General features: G+C 40.7%; 1 protein-coding gene across 5 annotated transcripts in view; it reads right to left on the minus strand.

Annotated features, from left to right (window-relative positions):
- The window catches only part of LOC130346716 (ras-GEF domain-containing family member 1A), a 471811-nt gene that overhangs the window by 208225 nt on the left and 239417 nt on the right, over positions 1-24169 (minus strand). For all 5 annotated transcript variants that reach the window (XM_056554582.1, XM_056554585.1, XM_056554583.1 and 2 more), the window contains one exon: positions 23092-23185. The gene's annotated coding sequence lies outside the window, so the exon portion shown is untranslated. The remainder of the gene's footprint in view (positions 1-23091; positions 23186-24169) is intronic.

Raw genomic sequence — 24169 nt, forward strand, 5'->3', positions numbered from 1 at the left:
AGAACCGCCGCAGTGAAATCGCGGTGTGCCGAACAGCTGAGAGGACAGCAGGAGGGTACTTACCTTGCTTCCCGTCATCCAATCATCGCTCTGCTGTTCCATTACTACCACAGCAAAAAAGGAAAACTAGCTATATAATAAATATTTATATTAGCTTGTGCATAATAGCATAAAGACCTACTGTGTACTCCTACACAAAACTAACTTAATGAAAAACGAGATTGGAGACACTTGTTGCTAAAAATGTAATACAAAGTTATTGATATACATTAATATCTTATAAAAAGTGTACATATATAGAGGGGAATACAAAAACTTCCACTAAATGGAGAGTTAAAGGGGTACTCCGGTGAAAACCTTTTTTCTTTTAAATAAACTGGCTCTGGAAAGTTAAACAGATTTTTAAATTACTTCTATTAAAAAATCATTATCCTTCCTGTACTTATTAGCTGCTGAATACTACAGAGGAAGTTTTTTTCTTTTTGGAATGCTTCCTGATGACATCACCAGCACGGGCGCTGCTGATGTTATCATAATAATAGTAAGTCTTTATTTATTTATTGTTGCTCTTAGTGGGTTTAGAACCCAAAGCCCCAGCACTGCAAGGCAGCAGCGCAGACCACTGAGCCACCATGCATCTGCTATGCACAGTTGCTAAAATGGATAGAGATGTCAGAAGAGAGCACTGTGCTCGTGATGTCATCAGCGTTCCAAAAAGAAAGGAATTTCCTCTGTAGCATTCAGCAGCTAATAAGTACTGGAAGGATTAAGATTTTTTAGTAGAAGTAATTTACAAAAATGTTTAACTTTCTGACACCAGTTGGTTTAAAAGAAAAAAGGTTTTCACCGGAGTATCCCTTTAATAGGCGTCACTCCAGAACAGACCCATATTAATAAGAATAAACATAAAAATAAACATATAGGTAAGTGTTCATATGTGTACATGCTCTATGTACTATGGGGACTAGAGATGAGCGAACTTACAGTAAATCCGATTCGTCACGAACTTCTCGGCTCGGCAGTTGATTACTTAGCCTGCATAAATTAGTTCAGCCTTCAGGTGCTCCGGTGGGCTGGAAAAGGTGGATACAGTCCTCGGAAAGAGTCTCCTAGGACTGTATCCACCTTTTCCAGCCCACCGGAGCACCTGAAAAATGAACTAATTTATGCAGGATAAGTTATCAACTGCCGAGCCGAGAAGTTTGTGACGAATCGAATTTACTGTAAGTTCGCTCATCTCTAATGGGGACCATGGATTCCTCCCATCAACAATAACAATAAGGCTCACACATGAATGCACATACATACCCAGTAAAAAACAATAGTAAATATGGAGGTCTGCTGGAGCGACGCAACCCCAATGCACGTTTCGGGATGTTCTTCGTCCTGGGGGTCGTCCATTATAATGTCCCGTTAAGAAAACCCTTAAAAACGTCCGTTACACATTTTTTCTCCCGTCACAAATAACGTCCGTTATTCATAATGGGTGAAAATGGATAATGTAAAAATCCCATAGACTTGAATGGGATTTTGTAACGGCCGATTTTAAGGTTTTTCTTAACGGGACATTCTAACAGGTCTTTAAAATGGAGAAACCTATAGTGTGAAAGGAGCCTAACAAAAAGCCACTTAGGAATGTTATGAAGAGGACGCATCAAGGACAGATTTCCAGGTGATATTGTGATTCTAGGGGGAAATGTTTGTCAAGGAATTACATCAGAAGATCTTTTCTTACCAAAACCATTTCCTTAAGAAATATTCATTGTTATACACAGTACATTGTTTATTCCTCATACTTTGTAGTCACATAGATTTGTAGCCCCCTACTGGGGTTGTGTATACACCAAAAATATCTATTGTTGCAAAATGTAACTTCCTCAAAGAAATATTTCAGGAATGCATTTGTGAAAACGCGAGGCATTTATCAATGAACAAGGATTTCCCATCGCAAGTCAGCTGTGCATAACAGAATAATAAAAATAGCCTGTGCTGTAGATAGTCTCTAAATCAGTGTTTCCCAACCAGGGTGCCTCCAGCTGTTGCAAAACTACAACTCCCAGCATGCCCGGACAGCCTTCGGCTGTCCGGGCATGCTGGGAATTGAAGTTTTGCAACAGCTGGAGGCACCCTGGTTGGGAAACACTGTTCTAAACATTCACATTCAATGTATCGGCCAAGGAGCTCCACATAAAAACAGCATGTGTGTACAAGCAAGATGACTGTATCCGGGTAACACACGCACATATAATCTACTACATAGCAATACACGCACATACAATCTACTATATAGCAATACGCACACATACAATCTACTACATAGCAATACACACACATACAATCTACTATATAGCAATATGCACACATACAATCTACTACATAGCAATACACACACATACAATCTACTATATAGCAATACACACACATACAATCTACTACATAGCAATACACGCACATACAATCTACTACATAGCAATACACACACATACAATCTACTAGATAGCAATACATGCACATACAATCTACTACATAGCAATACACACACATACAATCTACTATATAGCAATACGCACACATACAATCTACTACATAGCAATACACACACATACAATCTACTACATAGCAATACACGCACATACAATCTACTACATAGCAATACACGCACATACAATCTACTACATAGCAATACACACAAACACAATCTACTACATAGCAATAAATGCATATACAATCTACTACATAGCAATACGCACACATACAATCTACTACATAGCAATACACGCACATACAATCTACTACATAGGAATACACGCACATACAATCTACTACATAGCAATACACACACATACAATCTACTACATAGCAATACACACACATACAATCTACTACATAGCAATACACACACATACAATCTACTACATAGCAATACACGCACATACAATCTACTACATAGCAATACACGCACATACAATCTACTACATAGCAATACACGCACATACAATCTACTACATAGCAATACACACAAACACAATCTACTACATAGCAATAAATGCATATACAATCTACTACATAGCAATACGTACACATACAATCTACTACATAGCAATACACGCACATACAATCTACTACATAGGAATACACGCACATACAATCTACTACATAGCAATACACACACATACAATCTACTACATAGCAATACACACACATACAATCTACTACATAGCAATACACACACATACAATCTACTACATAGCAATACACGCACATACAATCTACTACATAGCAATACACGCACATACAATCTACTACATAGCAATACACGCACATACAATCTACTACATAGCAATACACGCACATACAATCTACTACATAGCAATACACACAAACACAATCTACTACATAGCAATAAATGCATATACAATCTACTACATAGCAATACGCACACATACAATCTACTACATAGCAATACACGCACATACAATCTACTACATAGGAATACACACACATACAATCTACTACATAGCAATACACACACATACAATCTACTACATAGCAATACACACAAACACAATCTACTACATAGCAATAAATGCATATACAATCTACTACATAGCAATACATGCACATACAATCTACTACATAGCAATACACACACATACAATCTACTACATAGCAATACGCACACATACAATCTACTACATAGCAATACGCACACATACAATCTACTATATAGCAATACACGCACATACAAACTACATAGCAATACACACACATACAATCTACTACAGTACATAGCAATACACGCACATACAATCTACTACATAGCAATATGCACACATACAATCTACTACATAGCAATACATGCACATACAATCTACTACATAGCAATATATGCACATACAATCAACTACATAGATTGTATGTGTGTATTGCTATGTAGTAGATTGTATGTGTGTGTATTGCTACGTAGTAGATTGTATGCGTGTGTATTGCTATGTAGTAGATTGTATGTGCGTGTATTGCTATGTAGTAGATTGTATGTGCGTGTATTGCTATGTAGTAGATTGTATGTGTGTATTGCTATGTAGTAGATTGTATGTGTGTGTATTGCTACGTAGTAGATTGTATGCGTGTGTACTGCTATGTAGTAGATTGTATGTGCGTGTATTGCTATGTAGTAGATTGTATGTGCGTGTATTGCTATGTAGTAGATTGTTTGTGTGTGTATTGCCATGTAGTAGATTGTATGTGCGTGTATTGCTATTTAGTAGATTGTACGTGTGTGTATTGCTACATAGTAGATTGTATGTGTGTGTATTGCTATGTAGAAGAACTGATGTGCGTGGATTTCTATTTAGTAGATTGTATGTGCGTGTATTGCTATGTAGTAGATTGTATGTGTGTGTATTGCTATGTAGAAGATTGTATGTGTGTGTATTGCTACTACATAGCAATACACACACATACAATCTACTAAATAGCAATACACGCACATACAATCTACTACATAGCAATACACACACATACAATCTACTACACAGAAATACACGCACATCAGATCTACTACATAGCAATACACACGCATACAATCTACTACGTAGCAATACACACACACATACAATCTACTACATAGCAATACACGCACATACAATCTACTAGATAGCAATACACACACATACAATCTACTACATAGCAATACACACACATACAATCTACTACATAGCAATACACACACATACAATCTACTACACAGAAATACACGCACATCAGATCTACTACATAGCAATACACACGCATACAATCTACTACGTAGCAATACACACACACATACAATCTACTAGATAGCAATACACACACATACAAAGGAATACATGCACATACATTCAATCTACTACATAGCAATACACCACTGGGCAAGAACTGGTATTTTACTAATGGGTAATGGCTCATTCTTTATTATTAGATCAAGGTTTCTTTTGTGCTTTTCCTAGAGGGAAGCGTCATTTGTCTAGTGTTAATCTGAACAGAGTCCTAGAGATATTAACCCCTCTGATCCCCATTATTAACACAATGATAGCACCTGCCCTTCTCCATTAACATGCACATTTTGTTGGTAGAATGGTCACAGAGTCAATAGGAAGCGCTACAAATGATAAAGTCAGGTCTTCAACATCTGTTTATCTCATACACAGCTCATTGGTTCATAAACAGAAAAGGAACTACAATAATCTACGGGCACCGCAATAGGAAAAGAAACAAAGCAACATTGTGAGGAAAGGCATAAGAATAGACAGGATTGAGGCTAAGTTTCCACTTTTTTTTTTTTTTTTCTGGCTTTTTTATGTGCTTTTGCTCTGGTTTTGCACTCCAATGATATCGTTTTTTTGTGGCATTTTTTCAAAAATAGTGGGTTTTAGTCTTGGCATTTTTTTTCTTTGGTGTTTGTTCCCTAGCTTTTTTATCATGACAAGTCATGTGATTATTTCATCATGTGACTCTAGTATATCTATTAAGGAATGGGGGGTGGGGGGCGGGGCGGAGCTGGGATGTTAAGCCATAAAAATCTGCAATTCTAACCCCATATGGAATTTTTATGGCTTTTTTTTTCTCTTAGGCTAAGTTTCTTGTCCTGCGTTTTTTTTTTTTGTTTGAAAAAAATGCTAGAAAAAAACGCCTGAAAAAACGCCAGTTTAAAGGAGTACTCCGGTGTACACTTTTTTCATGTTATCCCGTCCAGGCTGCAAAATAAAAGAAAACGCACTTTCTCTTACCTGCCAACGAGCCCCTGGAGCTCCGGTACAGGTGTTCAGTCCTCCGGGCTGTACTCTTCTTACTTCCGGTTAGCCCGGCACGTCACACGGAGCTTCAGCCTATCACTGGCCGAGGCGGGACATCGCTGCGGCCAGTGATAGGCTGAAGCTCCGTGTGACGTGCCGGGCTAACCGGAAGTAAGAGGAATACAGCCCGGGGACCGAACACCTGTACCGGAGCTCCGGGGGCTCGTTGGCAGATAAGAGAAAGTGTGTTATCTTTTATTTTGCAGCCCGGATGGGATAACATGAAAAAAGTGTGCACCGGAGTACTCCTTTAAATTCCTGCGTCTGGCATTTTTTCATTTGTGAGGAAATTGCATTTTTGGCCCCTCTGGCATTTTTTTTGGTACTCAAAATTAGTTGGGTACCAAAAAAAAAAGGATGCAGCAGTGATGGAAAAAAATGTATTTAACTCCTTAAGGACTCAGCATTTTTCTGTTTTTTGCATTTTCCTTTTTTCCTCATCACCTTGTAAAAATCATAACGCTTTCAATTTTGCACATAAAATTCCATATGATGGCTTATTTTTTGCGCCACCAATTCTACTTTGCAGTGACATTAGAAATGGAAAAAAATTCATTGTGCAACAAAATTGAAGAAAAATGTAATTTTGTAACCTTTGGGGGCTTCCGTTTCTACGCAATGCATTTTTCGGTAAAAATGACACCTTATCATTATTCTGTAGGTCCATACGGTTAAAATAATACCCTACTTATATAGGTTTGATTTTGTCGTACTTTAGAAAAAAATCCTAACTACATGCAGGAAAATTTATACATTAAATATTCTCATCTTCTGACCCGTAAAACTTTTAAATTTTTCTGCATTACGGGGCGGTATGAGTTCTCATTTTTTCACCATGTCCTGAAGTTTTTATTGGTAACATTTTTGTATTGATCAGACATTTTATAAATTTTTTCATGATATAAAAAGTGACCAATAATACGCTATTTTGGAATTTTTTTTGCACGTACGCCATTCACTGTGCGGTTTAATTAATGATATATTTTTATTGTTTATTTTTATTTACACAGTTTTTTTTTTAAGGGAAAAGGGGGGTGATTCAAACTTTTATTAGGGAAGGGCCCCATAGGGGGCTATAACACTGCACACACTGACCTTTTACACTAATCCCTGCAAAGCCATAGCTTTGCATGGATCAGGGTTATAGGGGGTTGATTGCTCAAGCCTGTATCTCAGGCTTGGAGCAATCAAACACCGATCGGACGCAACAGAGCAAGGTAAGGGGACCTCCACTCGTGTCCTAGCTGATTGGGACATCACGATTTTACTGCGATAGTCCCGATCAGCCCGACTGAGCTGCTGGGAAGTTTTACTTTCGTTTTAGATGCGGCAATCAACTTTGATCGCCGCATCTGAAGGCTTAATAGCGTGCGGCACAACGATCTGTGCCGCACGCTATTAGCCCAGGGTCCCGGCTATCATTAGCAGCCGGGACTGACCTGGTAACGAAATTTATATTTTTATTACGACATTTTAATTATTTTAATAAAGTGTGTGCTTCACTTTTTTTTTAGGTAGTACTACTACTCCCAGCATGGAACACACTGTTCCATGATGGGAGTAGTATTATCTGTACTAATAGACATATTGCCCGATGCGATCGTCCATAATATAGCAGAGATGCGGAGTGGCTCTATACAGCGCTCGCATCTCTGCACTATACTCCGGCCAGTGATATGAATAGAACATCTCTCATTCGTATTTTCCACCGAGAGTGGGGATTGGCCGGATGGTTGCAGCCAATCACAGCTCTGAGGGAAATATGAATGAGTGATGTTCTATTTAAATCACTGGCCGGAGTACAGAGGAGAGATGACAGCGCTGTACAGAGCTGCTCCGCATCTCTGCAATAGATAGGATGATCGCATCAGGTGTCACCCCCTGTGATCTTTCCTTAACTGCAGGTACTACTGCTCCCATCATGGAGCACACTCGGTTCCATGTTGGGAGCTGTAGTACCTGCAGTTAAGGAAAGATCACAGTAGATGTCACTTCTGACACCAGCTGTGATCCTCTTGTATAATGTATAGATGCGGCCGGCCGCTCTTCTATGGTCCCCTGCACTGACGTATATATACACCATATTTCCCACAGAGAGTTGTGATTGGCTGGAACCATCTGGCCAATCACAGTTCTCTACGGGAAATATGAATAGGTGTATATATACGTCAGTGCAGGGACCATAGAAGAGCAGCCAGCCGCATATAAACAGGAGGATCACAACGTAACCCAGAGCAATCTGTCAATTAGTACAGGATCTACTACTCCCATCATAGAAAAGTGTGTGTTCCATGCTGGGAGTAGTAGTGCCACCTAAAAAATAAAAAGTGAAAAACACACACTACATTTTTAGTGCCCTGCCTGCCCACATAAATTGATCCCTGTTTAAAAATGTATAAAAATGTTGTTATAAAGATAAATTTCAATTTTTTCCATAACTACTGTATCTTTTTTATTATAATTTTTTTAATGGTACCCTACGAAATGTTATTAAAAAAGGTATCTCCATCACTTTTTTGGATCGCTAAAGTCCAAAAGAGAATAAAAACCGCCTGAAAAAAACGTCAAAGTTAAAACCCACATGTCGTTTTTCTTGGTGTTTTTTTACTCCCATAGACTTCTATGGGAGAAAAACACCACAATTTCAGGGGAAAAAACGCCAGTGTCTCAACATGCTTTGAATGCTCCAAGCTGAAAAACGCCAAAAAAGAGTGAAAAAACGCCAAAAGGATTAAAAATACACCAAACTGAAAAATGCCAAGTGGAAAAAGAATTTAGCGATTTCTCATTGATTTACAGCTAACATGTGGCCATGCGGCAGAATTAGCGTTTTTCTTGGCGTTTTTCCCAAAAAAGAAAAAAACAAGTAGAAACTTAGCCTAATATACTTTTATGAGAGAGAGAAATGCCAAGATTGTTTCCACAAAAAACGCCATAGTCTCAACATGCTGCAATTTTGGACAACTGCCACTGAGCCCAAAGCCACAGAAAAACGTCAAAGATGCGTGAAAGAAAAAAGTGTGTTTTGTGTTTCAATAAATCCCTATTGAATTCTAGCTAATATCTGGCGACAGCGTTTTTGCAACAAAAAACACAGTGCAGCATTTGTGGCATTTTACAGCCATAACATTTTATTAAATAGGAATTAACAGCTATTTTTAATTGAGTTCAGGAGAACTTGATATAAAAATACAGAGTGGTTTTAGACCATCAAGTGAGCTGTGAACCAATTCTTGTGAACTGATTTTCACTAAGATACAGACCTAATTTGCTCAACTTTCCTCAGACAACTGCAGTATGAACTTAGCCTTTTCCTGCATCCAGTCCACCCTGAAGGGGCATCTACCACAAATTTGCATTCTATTCCTGAGAGGTACTGTCAGTTCCCCTCCTGCATCTACTACACTCCTAGCGGACCTAAGCTAGTTTTACATGACTTCCGTGCCACAAACTTGACCATCCTTCACCCTGCAATAGGGAACTGTAGTGCAACCAATCATGAGTAACAAAAATATTCTAAGTATTCTTATTCACATGGGGAGCCAACCTGTGAAGGCCTCTTTTAGTAGAGCAAATCTATATCTGACTGAATCACTAAAGTAACAGTCAAAGTGCTTCAAGACTCTAACCCATTTTTGCACTTAACACCAGGGGCAGCGTTGCACCCAGGCATGACCACAATAGAGTGCCCCAGGGTCAAGGACTATTGACAAAGAGTGCTGAGGCCGCTAGGAAAGCGCTCAGGGTCCAACTGTGGCCCTCAAGCCTGTGACCATTGACTCTATCTGGAATACTACAACTCTCAGCTGGCCCTTTACTACATTTGTCCTTTACATTTGTCATTTTCTGTGGGCCATATGATTTTTAAAGCTATGGCGCTAAACTTCTGCAAATGTTTATTCAGGTATTGGGTCTAAGATGGTGTTGAATAGTTCAGTAAGTGATGTGCACATAATAATCTAATGAATTTGTATGCCCACAGCTCCGGCAGCATGGAAGTGTCTAAGCTAGCAACGACCTGCAGACTGCATACTGTATGCTAATTACATTCACTTCTCAATTACCACACATTTTATCTTATTTAAGGAAAGCCTGCTGGGTAGACGAGCAGAATAAAGTCCCCTGAGAACTTTCTTATCACAGTGAGCAAGATCAAAAGGGATTCAGTAATCAAAGCCGGAGGATCCTTCTGCCGCTAAAAGTATGTTCCCTCTTAAGAGGATTATTATCCTCACGATGCTCCTAATGAACCTAATGATCGTGTTCATTTCATATTGTCATCTCATTGGCAATATGGAACAACCTTTTTCCCATATATATATATCTTATGGCATTTATAGTACCCGTCTCATTCTATGAGACAAAGGGATTTTTGAACCGCTTCCACTCAAGGCACCAGACATGATCACAATCACTGCATCCAGTCTAGGTACAACCCTTGTTGGTTGCTCAGAAAAGTAAAAACCAGCATAATCGCCTCGTGTCACTCTGACCAGTAATGACACAATAGAGGCAAACCATTGTAGTTGACTGCATTGTACCACAGTATTCTAACCCGGACCACTCAGAGCAATGCAACTTCAACAGAAAGAAGCAATTGCAATGGGGTTAACAATCCATACAACATTCTCTTTTTTTTAGTTTTTATACATTTACCAAAGTAGTAGTAAGGCAAACTGGTTAGAGTGCTTATTGGAAAGGAGAATGTTTTTTATTCATGTAACCCAGACCTTTTCCCTTTTCACATTTTTTTAATGTCATATTTTATTATATAAGGCCCTGTGCTAAAGTAAGAAAAAAAGCTTCCCCTCCCCCCATCATTCTGCACTTAGTAACCTACAATGAGAATGTGAAAACAGAATGTTAGAAATCTTTTTACTAATTTATTGAAAAGGAAAAACTAAGATATTGCATTGCCATAAGTATTCAGACCCTTGACTCAGGGTCTTGGGTATGATGCCACAAGGTTTTCACACCTTGGTATCGAGATGGATTTTCTGCCATTCTTTGCAGACCCTCTCAAGCTCTGTCAGGTTGGATGGGGTCCGCTTGTGGAAGCCATTTTCAGGTCGCTGCAGAGATGTTCTATTGAATTCAATCAGGTGTCCGGCCGGGCCACTCAAGGACATTCATAGAGTTGTCCCTAAGCCCCTCCTGTGTTGTCTTGGCTGTGAGCTCAGGGTTATTGTCCTGTTGAAAGGTGAACCTTCAGCCTAGTCTGAGGTCCAGAGCACTCTCTATCAGGTTTTCATTAAGACAGTTTTTCTCAACCCGTACCACTCTCCCTGTCCCAGCCACTGAAAAACACCCCCACAGCATGATATTGCCACCACCACCATGTTTCACAGTAGGAATGGTATTGGGCAGGTGATGAGCAGTGTCTTGTTAAGATGACAAGTAAAATTAAAGGGGTATTCCAGGCAAAAACTTTTTTTTTATATATCAACTGGCTCTGGAAAGTTAAACAGATTTGTAAATTACTTCTATTAAAAAATCTTAATCCTTCCAATAGTTATTAGCTTCTGAAGTTTTCTGTCTAACTGCTCAATGATGATGTCACGTCCCGGGAGCTGTGCATGATGGGAGAATATCCCCATAGGAGCTGGACAGCTCCCGGGACGTGAGTCATCAGAAAGCAGTTAGACAGAAAACAGCAACTCAACTTCAGAAGCTAATAACTATTGGAAGGATTAAGATTTTTTAATAAAATTAATTCACAAATCTGTTTAACTTTCCGGAGCCAGTTGATATATAAAAAAAGTTTTTGCCTGGAATACCCCTTCATTAGACCAGTGAAATGTGTGGAGAGGCTTCATTTTGGTCACTCTGCCACAGAGTCCAGATTGGGGGAATGCTGCATTGATGGTTGATCTTGTAAACGTTTCTTTCATCTGCACACAAGATCTTTGAAGCTCAGCCAGAATGACCATTGGGTTCTTGGTCAACTCTCTTACCAAGGCCCTTCTCCCACAATTATTTAGTTTGGTGGGGCAGCTATCTTAAAGAAGAGTCCCAGTTATTCCATATTGCTTCCTGTTTTTGAATTATGGAGGCCACTGTGCTTATGAGAACTATCAGTGTAGCAAAAATGTATTTGTACCCTTTACCCAATCTTGCCTTCATATAATCCTCTGCAGACCTCATATAGACAGGGCTGTATCTTTCCAGATTATGTCCAATCACCTAAATTTTCCACAGGGGATTCCAATCAAGGTATATGAAAATTTTTGTTTTTCGTTTTTTTAACCCCTTAACGACACAGGATATAAATGTATGTCCTGGTGCAGTGGTACTTAATGCACCAGGACGTACATTTACGTCCTGTACATGACCACGAGCATCACTCCTGCTATCGGCAGCCTTGGACACGCCGGTAATGGCGAACATCAGCGATCACGCTGATGTATGCCATTAACCCCTCAGATGTCGTGATCAATACAGATCACGGCATCTGCGGCAGTGCAGTCGGTAAAATGGATGATCAGATCACCCGCGGCTCTGCCGTAATAGTGGTCTCCTCACCTGCCTCCATCCGTCTCCTGGGGTCTTCTGCTCTGGTCTGAAATCGAGCAAACCAGAGCAGAAGATCACCGTTAATACTGATCAGTGCTATGCCCTATGCATAGCACTGATCAGTATACGCAAACAAATGATTGCTATAAATATTCCCCTATGGGGACATAAAAAGTGTAAAAAAAAAAAAAAAGTTAAATATTTTTTTTCCCCCCTTGGGGACGGAGCCCATTATGACCCTAAGGACGGGAGCATTTTTTGAAAATCTGACCATTGTCACTTTAAGCATTAATAACTCTGGGATGCTTATTTTTGCGTGACATATTCTACTTTATGGTAGTGGTAAATTTTCGTTGATACTTCATCATTTCTTGGTGAAAAATTCAAAAATTTGATGAAAAATTTGAAAATGTTGCATTTTTCTAACTTTGAAGCTCTCTGCTTGTAAGGAAAATAGACATTCCAAATAAATTATATATTGATTCACATATACAATATGTCTACTTTATATTTGCATCATAAAGTTGACATGTTTTTACTTTTTGAAGACATCAGAGGGCAGTGTAAGGGGGGGTATATGTAGTGTTTTACCCTTTATTTTGTGTTAGTGTAGTGTAGGTGTAGTGTTTTTAGGGTACATTCGCACTGGCGTGTTGCGGTGAGTTTCCCGCTAGGAGTTTGCGCTGCGGCGAAAAATTTGCCGCAGCCCAAACTTGAAGCAGGAGACTTACTGTAAACCTGCCGATGTGAATGTACCCTGTACGTTCACATGGGGGGGGCAAACCTCCAGCTGTACTCAAAACTACAACTCCCAGCATGTACTGACAGACCGTGCATGCTGGAAGTTGTACTTTTGCAACAGCTGGAGGCACACTGGTTGGAAAACCTTCAGTTAGGTTCTGTTACCTAACTCAGTATTTTCCAACCAGTTAGCCTCCAGCTGTTGCAAAACTACAACTCCCAGCATGTACTATTCGCCGAAGGGCATCCTGGGAGATGTAGTTTTGCAACAGCTGGAGGCACCCTGGTTGGAAATCCTTCAGTTAGGTTCTGTTACCTAACTCAGTATTTCCCAACCAGTGTGCTTATAGCTGTTGCAAAACTACATGTACTGATGCTGGGAGATGTAGTTATGCAACAGCTGGAGGTACGCAACTACAACTCCCAGCATGGCGAGACAGCTGTTTGCTGTTTGGGCATGCTGGGATTTGCAGTTTTGCAACATCTGAAGGGCTACAGTTTATAGACCACTGCTCCAAACTGTGACCCTCCAGATGTTGCAAAACTACAAATCCCAGCATGCCCAGACAGCAAACAAGATCTGGAGGGATACAGTTTAGAGACCACTATATAATGGTCTCAAACTGTAGCCCTCCAGCTGTTGCAAAACTACATATTCCAGCATGCCCAAACAGCTGTCTGGGCATACTGGGAGTTGTAATTTTGCAACATCTGGAGGGCTACAGGATAGAGACCACTGTATAATGGTCTGAGACTGCAGCCCTCCAGATGTTGCTAGGCAACTTATCGGCTTCTTTCGGATCCAGGGAGCCGTCCTCTTCTGCTGCTCGCCGGATGGTAAGTGGATCTTCGGCGCCAGTCCCTGCCAGTTTCCCCGTCCTGCCCCGCCTATTGTGGGTGGGCAGGACGGGGAAAACGAAAGTTAACCCCCCCACCCCCGATCTGCTATTGGTCGTCGCTTCTGACGATCAATAGCAGACCAATAGCAGGGATAGGAGGGGTGGCACCCCTGCCACCTCACTCCTATCCCTTCAGGGGGATCTTAGGTTTATTAGATAACCGCGATCCCCCTTATATTCCGGGTCACCGGGTCACCACAGACCCGTAATGGGCGCAAATCGCAAGTGTGAATTCACTTGCGATTTGCGCCGATCGCCGACATGGGGGGTCTAATGACTAATGGGGGGGTCTAATGTTCTTAATTACCAGGACGCAAGGCCGTATGCACACGCCCTTTGTCCCCAACAGGTTAAGTAAACATTTTTTAAAGATAACCTCCCCCAATAAAAATGTAAATCATGCCTTTTTCCCATTTTTCCCCCCAGAAATTGTTAAAAAAAATGAATTAATAAACATATTTGGTATTGCCGCATGTGTAAATGTCCGATCTATCAAAGTATAATGTTACTGATCCCATACAGGTGAACAGCATAAACGTAAAAAAAAAAAGAAAAAGTCCTAAATGTTTGCTTTTTTGTCACATCATATATAAAAAAAAAATAATAATAATAATTAATTAAAAATTTCATATACAGTCAAGCCGTAAATGTTGTCACCCCTGAAATTTTTCAAGAAAATGAAGTATTTCTCACAGAAAAGGATTGCAGTAACACATGTTTTGCTATACACATGTTTATTCCCTTTGTGTGTATTGGAACTAAACCAAAAAAGGGAGGAAAAAAAGCAAATTGGACATAATGTCACATCAAACTCCAAAAATGGGTTGGACAAAATTATTGGCACCCTTTCCAAATTGTGAGAAAAAAAAGATTGTTTCAGGCATGTGATGCTCCTTTAAACTCACCTGGGGCAAGTAACAGGTGTGGGCAATATAACAATCACAGCTGAAAGCAGATAAAAAGGAGAGAAGTTCACTTCATCTTTGCATTGTGTGTCAGTGCACACTAAGCAGGGACAACAGAAAGAGGATAAGAGTCTGAGGACTTGAGAACCAAAATTTAGGAAAAATATCAACAATCTAGATTTGCCTTTGTCCACAATGCGCAACAAAGAAGTTTGCAACCCAAGGCACTGTAGCTAATCTCCCTGGGCATGGACAGAAGAGAAAAATTTATGAAAGGTGTCAAGGCAAGATAGTCCGGATGCTGGATAAGCAGCCCCATACAAGTTCCAAAGATATTCAAGCTGGCCTGCAAGCTCAAGGAGCATCAGTGTAAGCACAAACTATCCCCCAACATTTAAATGAAATTAAATGCTATGGCAGGAGACTCAGGAGGACACCACTGCTGACACAGAGACATAAAACTACATAAGACTACATTTTGCCAAAATGAACTTGAGTAAGCCGAAATCCTTTAGGTAAAGCACATCATTCTACTGTTTACTGAAAACAGAATGAGGCCTACAAAGAAAAGAACACAGTACCTACAGTGAAATATGGTGGAGGTTCAATTATGTTTTGGGGTTGTTTTGCAGCCTCTGGCACTGGGTGCCTTGAATGTGTGCAAGGCATCATGAAATCTGAGGATTATCAACGGATTTTGGGTCGCACTGTACAGCCCAGTGTAAGAAAGCTGGGTTTGCGACCGAGATCTTGGGTCTTCCAGCAGGACAATGACCCCAAAATACCCAGACATGGATGGCAACAAAGGGCTGGAGAGTTCTGAAGTGGCAGCAATGAGTCCAGATCTAAATCCCATTGAACACCTGTGGAGAGATCTTAAAATTGCTGTTGGGAAAAGGCGCCCTTCCAATAAGAGAGACCTGGAGCAGTTTGCAAAGGAAGAGTGATCCAACATTCCGGCTGAGAGGTGTAAGAAGCTTATCGATGGTTATAGGAAGCGACTGATTTCAGCAACCAAGCAGGTGTGCAACCAAATATTAAAGGACATCTATAGTGCAAAATAACTTATCCCCTATCCGAAAGATAGGGGATAAGTTATAGATCGCGGGGGGGGGGGGGGGGGGGGGTGTTGGGGGGTCCGAGCGCTGGGGCCCCCCTGCGATCTTCGGTACGGGTCCACGGCAATATACAGGAAAGGTGGCGTTTTGTCCCCGTATGACGCGGCGGCCGACGCGCCCCCTCCATGTACCCCATAGACATACATGGAGGGGAGTGTCTGACGCAGCTTTCTGCTGGGGATGAAACTTCACTTCCGTTAGACTGCCGCAGCCCCGTCCATGAGATCCCGGGGGCCCCAGAGCTCGGACCCCCCGCAATCTATAACTTATCCCCTATCCTTTGGATAGGGGATAAGTTATTTTGCGCTGGAGTACTCCTTTAAGTTAAGGGTGCCAATAATTTTGTGCAGCCCATTTTTGGAGTTTGGTGTGACATTATGTCCAATTAGCTTTTTTTCCTCCCTTTTTTGGTTTAGTTCTAATACACACAAAGGGAATAAACATGTGTATAACACAACATGTGTTACTGCAATCCTTTTCTGTGAGAAATACTTAATTTTCTTAAAAATGTTAGGGGTGGCAACATTTACGACAATGACTGTATATGCAAATGTGGTATTAATACAAATAAAGAAAAAAGATGAGCCCTCATACCGCCGCTTATACGGAAAAATGTAAACGTTATAGGTCATCAAAATAGAGAGATTTAAAATGTACTAATTTGATTAAAAATTTTGAGATTTTTTTTAAGTTGTACAATAATAGAAAAGTATGTAATCATGGGTATCATTTTAATCATATTGACCCACAGAATAAAGAAAACATGTGATTGTGTACCGTAAATTGTACAGCATGAAAACAAAACCTTCCAAAATTAGCAAAATTGCGGTTTTGTTTTCAATTTTCCCACACAAATAGTATTTTATAGGTTGTACCATACATTTTATGGTAAAATGAACGAAGTCATTACAAAGGACATCGGGTTGAGTAAAAAACAAGCCCTCATACTAGTCTGTGGATAAAAATATAATAGAGTTATGATTTTTAGAAGGTGAGGAGGAAAAAACAAAAATGCTAAAATTTAATTGGTTGCATCCTTAAGGCCAAAATGGTCTGTGTCTTTAAAGGGGTACTCCGCCCCTAGACATCTTATCCCCTATCCAAAGGATAGGGGATAAGATGTCTGATCGGCGGGATCCCATGATGACCCGGGGTGCTGCAGGATAGTGTTGAGCGGCATAGGCCATATTCGAATTCGCGATATTTCACGAATATATGGATGAATATTCGTCATATATTCGCAAAATTCGCATATTCGTAATATTCATGTTTTTTCGCATATGCGAAAAATCGCATATGTGAAAATTCGCATATGTGAAAATGTATGAACTTTACAGCAAGTATACCAGTGTAACTTGATAGAAGCAGCAGAATGGAGGGATCAATATTCGCGAATATTCGCATATGCGAATATTCGCCCAGCGGTCTCACACAGTAATATTAGAGCCTTCTTTACACCACACAAGCTGGAAGCAGAGAGGGATGATAACTGTGATGTGTACTGTGAAAAAAAAAATATTCGTAATTTTGAATATATAGTGCTATATTCGCGAATATTCGCGAATATGCGATATTCGCGAATAAAATTCGAATTACAAATATTCGCGAGCAACACTACTGCAGGAGAGATTGCAGGAGTTCCCAGCAGCGGGACCCCCTCGATCAGACAACTTATCCCTACCTTTGGCTAGGGCAGGGATTCCCAACCGCGGTGCCGCTGCACAGCCCATGGTGCCGCGGGATTTTGCCCCCCTGCGCCCCCCTCTCCCTTGCGGCGCAGTGAGCCGAAAATGGTGCCCTGGGGTGGAACGTGCTGCATCTGAGCCGGACTCCCGTGCCTGCCGTGGAACTGCAAGCTGCGCGGGCCGGCTTGCTTAAGGTACCGTACCCTTTCCAACCCTCTGTTACCCCTTCTCAACCCTGTCCAAACCCACCCCCCCCCCCCACCGTCACCCAGGTACACCCTCTACCGACCCCCCATCACTCATGTCCACCCCCCTGTCATCCATGTCCGCCTTGTCCACCTCCCTGTCCATCCCTGTCACCCATGTCCACAACCCCCCCTCTCACACATGTCCACTATCCTATCATCCCCGTCACCCATGTCCACCCCCCCTCTCACCCATGTCCACCCTCCTGGCATCCATGTCTGCCTTGTCCACTCCCCTGTCCATCCTTGTCACTTATGTTTACCCCCCCCCCATCTACCCCTGTAGGCTACCCTGTCACCCATGTCCACCCTCCTGTTCACCCATCTGTCCCTTTGTCACCCCAGTCCACCCCTCTCTGTCACTCCTGTCCCTCTTTTACCCCTTGTCACCCTTGTCCACCCCCTGACCCCCTGTCTCCCATGTCCACCCTCCTGTCATCCATGTCCACCCCCCATCCAACCCTCTGTCACCCCTGTCCATCCCTGTCACCAATGTTCACACTCCATTGTCCACCCCTCTGACCACATCCTTCTCACCCATTTCCACCCCCTATTCACTCCTGTCCACCCCTTTATCACCCCCTATGCCCCTGTCACCCATGTTCACTCTTCTACACCCATCTGTCAGCCTTGTACACTCCTCTACACCCATCTGTCACCCATGTACACTCCTCTACACCCCTCTGCCACCCATGTACACTCCTCTACACCCCTCTGTCACCCATGTACACTCCTCTATACCCCTGTCACCCATGTACACCCATCTGTCACCCATGTACACTCCTCTATACCCTTCTGTCACCCATGTACACCAATCTGTCACTCATGTACACTTCTCTACACCCCTCTGTCAGCCATGTACACTCCTCTACACCCATCTGTCACCCATGTACACTCCTCTACACCTCTCTGTCACCCATCTACACTTCTCTACACCCCTCTGTTACCCATGTACACTCCTCTACACCCATCTGTCACCCATGTACACTCCTCTACACCCATCTGTCACCCATGTACTCTCCTCTACAACCATCTGTCACCCATGTACACTCCTCTACACCCCTCTGTACACTCCTCTACATCCCTCGGTACACTCCTCTACACCGCTTTGTCACACATGTACACTCCTCTACACCCCTCTGTACACCCCCCTACACCCCTCTATCACCCATGTACACTCTTCTACACCCCTCTGTCAGCCATGTAAAAAAAAAGTGCGGAGCCTAATAGGTTTGTTTTGCAGGTTTAACAGTGAAGAATTGTGTATGGAAGAAATCGTGATGATGGCCCAGACCAGATGGAGAAGAGAAGGCAATGATGCAAATTAGAGAAGACGTCATTTGTGAGTTGCTGTATAAAGCAGCACTTTAAACTACATACCCATACCCACTGATAAATAGATATAGTGCATTGCGTTTTTTACAGTTTTTTTCCTTTTTTTTTTTTTGCTCGTCAACCGCGGTAGGGGTGCCCTACGGAAATGTTTTTTTCTCGAGGTGTGCCCCGACCCGAAAAAGGTTGGGAAACACTGGGCTAGGGGATAATAAATTAGCATACATTTTATACATTCTGTTTTCATATGTTGTGGGTTATTGAGTGCAAAATGATTGTGGAAAAACTTTTTTTTTTCTTTATCCCAAGGCCGCAATATACTAAAATGGTAAAAATGTGAAAGGTACTGAAGACTTTCTAAATGCATTATTGGCTTAAACCATTGATCTGACCTTCCTCTATGCTTTAAACAGCAGCTTAGACAGCCCAGAGTGGCTGCTCAACTGTAGGTCAGTCGTTGGAGCATTGATTACAGTACAATATGGTTATAATTAATGTAAGAAAAGCATTTTCAAGACTGTGTAAACATATCAGATTGATCACAATACTAGATTCCATTTTATTATATTATACATATTACATATGTGATTCATTAATAAAATTCTTTACACTTTTTTGAAGGTAAAAATGCCAACAGTATCCAGAGCACATGGTATAACACGTGACAACAGACCCTCTTATATTACTTTTTTACCACTGGTAGCAAAATGTTCAGTTCATGAAGTTCTAATTTCATTCGTTATTTAGGCTGGTTTCACATAAGCATATGACATCCACATTTTTGTATCCATATTACAGATGCCATTCCTGGCCTTACTGCCCTTCTGATTATCCAAAGATACAGCCGCCTGTTTGGGTCATCAGAAACATGGTAAGGCGAGGCTATGAGTAAGGACCAACAGATTCAAAATGCATTAGTGTGAATTGGTAAGGCATGTTCCACCTACAATGTGATAGAAAATAAAAAAAGTGTTCTATTCTCAAATATGGTCTGGCCCAAGTTCCTTTATGTTTTCATGTTTATTAGGATTGCCATGCATTACTAGCTCCAGGTGAGCTGAAGATTTGCTTTTCTTATAGTAAGGTGAGGATTTTTATTAAGGACACAAAAGCATACACTTTGGCCCTCATTTACTAAGCTAAAACCCACTAGTCGGGTTTTTTCAAGATATTTTGGTACACATTGTCTGAGACATGTCTCAGGCGCTGTGCGACAGGAAAATCCAACTAATCCGACATTGCATTGTGAAAAGCCGAAAAGGGGATGTAGTCTGTCGCAAAAGGGGCGTGCCTGGTCAAAAAAGGTGCTTGGCTTCACAACCAGACCTATTTTCCAGGATTCACAGAAAATCCTATGAATAAATGGCTGGAAATTTCCACCTAGAAAAAGCTGGTCAGAAAATGTTCCCGACTTGTAAATCTGTGATCCCCATAGTAAATATGGTGGAATCCTACAAGTCTGAAAAAACATTTCACACTATTAAAAACCCTACACTCTTAGAAAATGAAGCCCTTTGTGTGCAGTGCACAGGGCACAGACATGATGTAAAGGGAAATTGCTTTCTTCAAATTGTAAAGGGTAAATTACAAGAGCAAAACAGGAAAAAAAAAACTTCCGATAAGCTGTCACTTACGTTAGTATCAGCAAATGTACCATACTCATTGCCAATATACTTAAAGGGGTTGTCCACCATAAGGTGATTTTAGTAAGTACCTGGCAGACAGTAATGGTCATGCTTAGGAAGGATCTGCACTTGTCTTGGGGCTAAATGGCTATGTTGTGCGATAACACATAACACTGTGGCTAACTATTTGTGAACTGGTATTTCCTGTTTGAGTTTTCTTTTTTGCCTACAAATCCCATAATTCCCTTTTCCTCCCACACTTCAGCCATCCCACCCATTGAAACATAAATGAGCTGCATCTATTCAAAAGACCTGTGGTTTTCAATCAGGGTGCCTACAGCTGCTGCATTAGTTGCAGATTGATCTCTCTCCCACCAAGTGATCGCTCCACCCATTGAAGCAGACAGACTCCTGTCATCAGCTGACTAGTGAGTCAGGTCTCGTCCGCTCTGCAACCTGGAAAAAATCTGAGACAACAGTCATTTTTTATGCTGTTAAAATAAATATTGGGGTGAAAATCACATAAGAATTGTGAGAAAACCGTCACACACAGGTACAGACACTATATTATGAACTACACTAACTTTACAGCCTATGTAGCATAGTCAAATAAAAAATAATTCCTGGAATACCCCTTTAATGTGTCACTGTCAATTGAAAAAACAAAAAAACTTTTGGCATTTCATAGACCCATGTAAAAAAGTTTAGATCAATCGGGGTCTGGGTGATGGGACCTGCTCTGATCTCTAGAACGAATGATAGGAAGTACTTATCTGATGAATTTTTAGGCTTGTTGGATAAACAACTTGACAATGTGTTGCAGGCATGTATATATATGTTATGATGGAATGTTATTGCTACCTCTGTAACCCTTCTAGCAGACAACAGCAAGAAGAATTGTTACTTTTGGTTGGAGGTTTTGGTTGTGTGTTCTAATAAGCCCTATTTGAAGTGAGAAGCTCAGCTAGGCTGGGGAAAGAAGCAGGTGCTGTGGGTTTATGAGAGAATGAGTCTACATGTGTATCCAGGTATTTGGGGGAAATTTATCAAGGATGGTGTACGTGAACAATTTTTCTACACCTTAATTTGTGTGGAGGTAATGTATATGTACACCAAATTCATGAAATGGTTGCATGCACACATTTTGTGCTAGTGTACATTTTTTTTTAAATTACACTTTAGTGCACTACTTTGTATGCAATTTTTTAACCTCTTGCCCCAACGTGTGCACATTTTTTCAAATACTGTACACAGTCATGTGTGTAAGCTAGGTCTGGGCCGGTGTAGGTCTGCGACAAAATTAGGGATTTGTGTCAAATTGTCCAACAAGTCACACATGATAAATTCATGACCACTGCAATAATTGTAGAAAAGGCATCTAATGCAAAAGTTGCAATAAAAAGTCCCTAAACCTCATCTGCAACAAATTGTGTGATAAATCAACATGTTACTCGAGTAAATTCCTCTTGAATTACTCCGTGTGAACGCACTCTAAAACCAATAATAACCCCCACCCCCCTCCCCTTGAAATACAGCACTTCCGGGTGTGGGTCCTGTGCATGAAAACAAGACAAAGCGGCACATGGTAATAGAAGCATATTAAACAATATTATAAGTTGGCATCATGGGTTCTTAAAGGGGTACTCCGGTGGAAAACTTTTTTTTTTTTTTTTATTATTATTAACTGATGCTAGAAAATTGAACAGATTTGTAATTTACTTCTGTAAAAAAAAAAATAATAATCTTAATCCTTCCAGTGCTTATTAGGGGCTGTATATTACAGAGGAAATTATTTTCTTTTTGGATTTCTTTTCTGTCACGACCACAGTGCTCTCTGCTGACACCTCTGTCCATGTCAGGAACTGTCCAGAGTAGGAGAAAATCCCCATAGCAAACATATGCTGCTCTGGACAGTTCCTAAAATGGACTCTCAACAGAGAGCACTGTGGTCAGACAGAAAAGAAATCTAAAAAGAAAAGAACTTCCTCTGTAGTATACAGCCGCTAACAAGTACTGGAAGGATTAAGAATTTTTAATAGAAGTAGTTTACAAATCTGTTTAACTTTCTGGCACCAGCTGATTTAAAAAAAAAAGTTTTCCACTGGAGTACCCCTTTAAGCTAAAGAAAAAAAACATCTTGGACTACCCCTTTAATACTAGATGTTTTACGTTAGAAAAAAATGTTTCAACTCACCCATAGCTGCTTCCACGGACACTCACACACACCGTCGTCTGGGTTTTCTGAAGCCGTAGTAAACTTTAGATGTGACCAAACAAGAGAATGTATCCTGGGATTCAAAAAAATAAATAAATAACATTTTAGTACTCAGTCTATATGAGGAAGAATTACTTTGCTGAGAGAGTAGTGGAGTCATGGAATAGCCTTCCTGCAGAAGTGGTAGCTGCACATACAGTAAAGGAGTTTAAGCATGCATGGAATAGCCATACGGCTATCCTTCCTATAAGATAGAGCTATGTATAAGGCTATCCTTAATATAAGGTAGAGATAGTGGAAAAGCTATCCTTCATATAAAGTAGAGATAGGTATAAGAATATCCTTCATATAAGGTAGAGATAGGTAAAAAGCTATCATTCATATAAGGTAGAGATATGTATAAGGCTATCCTTCATATAAGGTAGAGATAGGTAAAAAGCTATCCTTCATATAAGGTAGAGATAAGTATAAGGCTATCCTTCACATAAGGTAGAGATAGGTATAAGGCTATCCTTCATGTAAGATAGAGATGGGCAAAAGGCTACTCTTCATATACAGTAGAGATAGGCATAAAGCTATCCTTCATATAAGATAGAGATGGGCATAAGGCTATCCTTCATATAAGGTAGAGATAGGTATAAGGCTATTCTTCATATAAGGTAGAGATAGGTATAAGGCTATCCTTCATATAAGGTAGAGATAGGCACAAGGCTATCCTTCATATAAGATAGAGATGGGCATAAGGCTATCCTCCTTATAAGGTAGAGATGGGAATAAGGCTAACCTTCATATAAGGTAAGGACAAGGACTATTCATAAGTATTCAGAATATTGGGCAGACTAGATGGGCCAAATGGTTCTTATCTGCCGACCATTCTATGTTTCAAATGTATGACAATGGTGCTCTAGAAATTCTGTATCATACGATAGACCGTGGTTTTCCATTGTAAATGATCTAGGGTTTCAGAGGTATAATATGCTCTAATGCTAACACTATAACAGGTCCTCCATCTACCATATCCCTTTTGTAATAATGGTAATATGTACCCTAATGGGGT

Source organism: Hyla sarda, unplaced genomic scaffold (assembly GCF_029499605.1).
Source record: "Hyla sarda isolate aHylSar1 unplaced genomic scaffold, aHylSar1.hap1 scaffold_80, whole genome shotgun sequence".
Lineage (NCBI taxonomy): Eukaryota > Metazoa > Chordata > Amphibia > Anura > Hylidae > Hyla > Hyla sarda.